Source organism: Dioscorea cayenensis, chromosome 20, assembly GCF_009730915.1.
Source record: "Dioscorea cayenensis subsp. rotundata cultivar TDr96_F1 chromosome 20, TDr96_F1_v2_PseudoChromosome.rev07_lg8_w22 25.fasta, whole genome shotgun sequence".
NCBI classification, from domain to species: Eukaryota; Viridiplantae; Streptophyta; class Magnoliopsida; order Dioscoreales; family Dioscoreaceae; genus Dioscorea; species Dioscorea cayenensis.
In genome coordinates this window covers 5,864,296-5,870,175 of record NC_052490.1, presented here as the reverse complement: position 1 = coordinate 5,870,175, position 5,880 = coordinate 5,864,296, and positions in this window count along the sequence as shown.

Genomic DNA, 5,880 nt, shown 5'->3' with positions numbered 1-5,880 from the left:
GAGATAGTTTGCAACAAATTTGAAACAAACATTTTGCAACGGATGTTTTGTTCCAAATTTGCAACCATAATTGTCACAGATTTGCAACGGATTTTACCATAATTATTTTTAAAAATAAATCCAGTAAAATTAATATACTTTCCTATTTGTGTAAGTATATTTACTTTCCTAATTATTTCTATAATTTTATTATTCATAAAAATTATAATTTATTTTTAAAAAATACTTAAAACCAACTATTTATTTTTATAATATTTTCAATTCTAAAATATTTTTATGAGAAAATATTAAATTATAAAAATATTTAATTTTTTCTTTTATAAATTAAAAATATTTATATAAAATTTTAAAACAAATTGATTATTATTTAATATTAATATTTTTCCATATATATTTTATGCCAATTAAGAATTATTTTTTGGAGCCAACCTCGTACATATGTTCAAGCTAATACCCAACAAATTTTCTTCAAAACATCAAAGAAATTTTAGTTATCTCAAATATTTTAGTTAATTAATAGTACAATATATTTGAAAATATTAAATTTTCATAAGAAACTATTTTAAAAAAATAAATATACAATATATATAGTTAGCGAAATGTTTAAAAATACTACGAATTTAAAAATTTAACTAAATCTTTATTTAGTTAGATAAAAATCTTTATGGATAAAAGTTTTTTTTTATATCATAATATATGCTTTTTATTTATGAAACCTTTATTACCCCAATTTGTAGATAAAAATCTAACTAAATCTTAGTTTAATACTAAAATAAACTAGGGTGGCTTTAAAACTATGTTTTAAAACTTTGTTATCAATTAAATAAATTAAGGGTTTGTTTAATATTTCCAACTTCCCCGCTTATGTTATTTGGAACCCTAGGACCTTCTCCTCCTCTACCCAGATCTCATCTCTCTCGTATCCTAGTTTCATCTCTCCTAGATCCATCTCCTCCTCCTCCTCCATCTTCGTCCTAGTCTTCATCAGTAACGATCTCCGCGAATCGGACACAGGTCTTCCTTCTCAAGCTCTACTCCTACAAACTTTGAGCCGCCGATGGAGCTACAGCGCAAATCTGGGAAGGTCCTAGTCCTTCTGTTGAGATAGAGCTACGGCGCAGATCCGAGAAGGTCCCAATACTCATCTTCTTCGAGCTTAATCTTAGGGTTTCTTTGATCCCTGGCCTGATTGGATCTGGACACCAATGTCCAGATCTAAAATACCCACTGTTCTGCTGTTCTAGGTGAGTTTAATCTCCATTTTCTCCGGTTTTTGACGATAAAAACGCTTTTTTTGGGGTGATTTTGTTGAATGTTCTATGAATGAAGTAGTATTTGATAGTTTGGAGTTAATTTCTTGTTTGTTTTTTGAAATATTGGATTTTGTGTAGTTTTTGTGTTGTTTGAGTGGATTTAGTTTGTTTGTTATGGTAAGGATAAAAGAGAAGTAGATCTCTGATCTTTGCTTGACTTTTAGGATGTCTATGTTAGTAAGTTTTTGGAGTATTTGATCCTGAGGTGGAAGTTTTGCTTATTTATTCTCAGATCTTTGCATTTACTTGAATTTTTTTTTTTACTGTTTTCTCCTGGTAATTTATTTTTTTCCTCTTCGTGTGATAATTAACATTATGCCATTTGAATCTGTTGAGCTTTCATAACTTGATTGTAAATTAACATGATTTCCATTGTTCTCAATTGGATGACTAAAATGTGTTATATTGTGCAGCTCAAAATTGGCTGAGAAATGTTGTTGGGATATTGCAACTTCAGGAGTATGTAGTAATTATATTAATCCTTGCTTATGACTTATATTCATGTTCATTTCTATTTCTTTATTTTCAACCAGATTCTGTCAATTAAAGCTTAAAATGCACTTAGGATGCATCAAACTTGCAAAATTTCTTGTTTCTTATGTCTATCATGCCAATAAGATTAAGCATTTAGAGTTGTTTTTAATTTCTCTTTTTACTTATTATCTTTCAATCTGATCATTAATTCTCATCATTAAATAATCGGCACACATTATTGTTTTATATATTTGCTGATAAGCAATTAACCTCTTGTTGTTTTCCCCTGACAAATTGGTATAATATTGTCTGCTCGATCTTGTTGTCATAAGTACTGTTTCAATTTTGCAAGTTACTTAAAAAACATTGTGATAGAAGGAGATATTCTAGGTAAACATAGACTTATATTAATCCTTGATTATGACTTATATTCATGTTCATTTGTATTGCGTTGCTAGTGATAAGTTCTTAATAATGCAGTTTTGCTCATGCTTTCTTCTATATGAAATTGGTGGCACATATTTATCAGGAATTATTGGTAAATTTTTATTGATAGGTTTTTATGTAGTTCCACTTTTTTCCTTCCATCAGAAATTGAATGACATGATACCTTGGGTAATTCTCTTGTACACTGGACTATAAACATGATAGACTTTCCATATACATATGGAAACTCTTGCTTGAGATTATTCCTCATAATGATTTTTATTCTTTTGTTGTCAATTTTTGCTGGTTTGACTTTTGAAGTTTTTGTATCAGCTTTTAAATGAAATCGAGCTGATTTTAGGCACTGATTTATTTTAATCTTTTTCATATTGATGTGGTTATCATGGGCAGGTAATTTCTTCATTGGCATATTGGGTGTATTTGGCTATTAGATATCAAGAATACTGGCTCTGATTGCCTTTGAAATTTGACAATGAAATAAGTTTCAATTACAGATGCGGTAAGCTCAAATGATTTAGAAAAATTTGATTTTCATGTTGTGATTTCTAGGATTTCAAATCTGAAAAATGGTTCCGGCATATTTGATTATTTTTCTTTCTCGTCTTGGATTTATTTAGGTTTTGGTTGATATTTATACTATTTTGTACCTAATTATGTCCCTAATACAAGATCTTCCCAGTTTTATAGATAAATTTCTACATTTTGAGCTATTTTAGCAGCCATTGGACTTGTATATGTATGTCAAACTCTTGTTGTTTTCCATTTTTTATAGTGATGTACATCATATGTAATACTAGCAAATAAAATCAATAACTCATCAAGTGTATGCTGATGGAAAATTGACACATTTTTAACCTCAGGCTTCTCATTTTGTTTCATTCGTTCTGTATTGATATAAATTTTAGGCTCGACTTAAGCATGCACCAGAAATATGCTTGCAAACATGGTTTTCTTTTGATGATTTTTCCGTTGTTTATTTTCTTTTATCTCATCTTGTCCGGCGGAAGATTTCGTTGTTCATGATATCTATGCATTAACTGAATTAGCTGATCGGGAGGCAAATTCGGAAGTTCTGAAGCAGGTTATCATCTATCTCACACAATCTAGCAATTGTTTGTTCTCTAAGCAATTGTTTGTTCTCTAAGCAAATTCGGAAGTTTTATGTTAGCAATAGTTTGATATATAGGTGCATTATGTTTTCATTTGTTCTTCTTTATTCGAATATTTTATGTACCCTGCTTGTTGGAATTATCAATCCAGACTTTGGAATTATCACTGAACTAGCTCTGGTTTGGTGCTGGCTGCTTGCACGAGTAATAGAAAGCTACGAACAGTGAAAACCCCTCAATTCCAGGCTATTGAAGTTATCCAGGTACACATTATTATAGCTTTCTTCAGTTCCTCACTAGTCAAAGGTTCCCCCATTCTCTTGTCATGTTTCTGCATATCTTATTCTTGTGTTACATGATCTTGCTTCCCATCTCATGTAAATATATATTTATATATAATAATATCTTTTGTGGCAGTGATGGTCTTTTAATTGTTGTTGATGTCTTCTAGTTCAATACTTAATTGTTCTTTCAATTGCTTTTGTTTTCTTTTAAAAAAACCCTTTAAAATATAGTTGTTCCTAAAATATTGCATCAATTGTTGTTCTTTTCTTCTTCTTTTTCTTTTGGCGCTTGACAACAAAATTTGGTGAGCAATCATCAACAAATTAATTGACGTGTAGTTAGCATGGTCGGTTTGCTCGAGTTATGTGTGCCAACATTATTGTTTCAAAAAATAACTATCTCAACTCAAGTGACAATCTGATTTATGCGCAGAATCAAGAACAATGTCTTTCAAATTATTAATATACATTCTTTTTCAGGTGTTTTGTTTGTTTACTACGCATTGTTTCGCTAGTGACCATCCTGCTGTAATTTAATAATAAAATGAAAAGCTTAATTGAAATTGACTTAAATTGTAGGAATGTGTACAAGAAAGTCAAGATAGAGATGTGCATATAGTGTTGATAGTGAGTTGATATCTTTCAGATGTGGTTGGATCATTGGGATAAAAGCCAAAGCTCAATCACTTTTAATTCAACTGTCTACAATTCTCTATTATTTATATAAAGTTATGTTTATTGGGTTTTAAGAGAAAAAAAAAAGACATGAAGGGTGAGTGTTTTGCTGTGTAGAAAGTGAAATAGAAAAGAAGACTCAAGTTTGCACAAGCTTCGTAAAAGTAGCTTTATTTTGTTGTGGGGAGATGAGGCCAGTAATTGAGAATGTTCTTTGGATTTATACATCAATTCAATGATGCATTCCTTGCTTTGTTTCTTCATTGTGGTGGCCACTGTTCATCAAGTGTGAACATGAGAACCCCAACAAATATATATATATATATATATGAGGATGACAATACCACTGGTAATATATATATATATATGTATATAATTAAAATTTATGTTTCAAAATCAATACTGAAAAGAACAATATTTTTATTAAAAAAAAAGAAGAAAAGAATCTTTATTAAAATAAGTGGATTCTTTGATGGAGTCAAATTAAAATTAGGTTTACTCTAATCAGTCAAAGAAGGATAAGAATCTCATAGATTGACAATTAATTAACGCTTAAATGGAGGTTATCAATAGGTGGCTGATCTTGCAAGCAATCTTAATTAATTATCTACTTAATCTAAAGTTTTAGCTAGAGATTAAGCATTAATAACTTCACAAGAATGTGTCGCCATCCTTGTGTACCAACCTTGAGAACTTTAGTCTGAAGCACTTCTTATTTGATGGAAACTACATTAATCTAAGTGCATGTTATTATTCATAATATTTCATTTGTTTTCTGGAAAAATTTTGTATCTTCTTTAATAAATCTTTGAAACCTTTTTATATTCTTAATTGACTTGATTGTCAGTAATCTGCAAATTATATATTTTTTTTCTTTTTTTTTTTCAATTTTGTCTTTGGTGCAAATCATATTAAAAGCAAACAATAACAAAGGGCTTCAATATTACAATAATAATGGAGTCAAAAGCTAACACCTCCAAACTGGATGATACCTTTTTGTTTTAAATAATATGCCTAGCATAACATACCACAAGATAAATATAATTCCTTCCCATTTCAAGCCTACAGCTCTTCTGGTTATATATATATACAAAATTTTTTTTTGTCAAAATAAATAAATAAATAATTTTATTAAATTAATTATTACTATTATATAAAATATATAAAATATATAAAATACCAATGAGGGCACTTGCATTAGATTTCATTATTATTCATGGTCCCTTATATTTATGAAAGAATTATTTAATATTAGATTTTTATAGTTATGACAATAAATTCTCTTCATGGACTAATAAATTCTTCCAATATTATCTTTGTGAATGTTAGTTTAGATAAACAAAACATGAGCCCAGACCGACAATGGATGTATCAAAGGCGAACAAGAGGATTAATTGATCCTATGTTTATAGTTGGAATAAATTCATTTGTGGAGTTTGCTAAGGCTCACCCAAATTGTCTTGATGGTCAGTTGATGAGATGCCCATGTAATCAGAAGAAGTGTCGTAATTGGAAATTTTTGGATGAAGATACTATTAAATCACACATTGCTAAGTATGGTTTTGTGGTGAATTATGA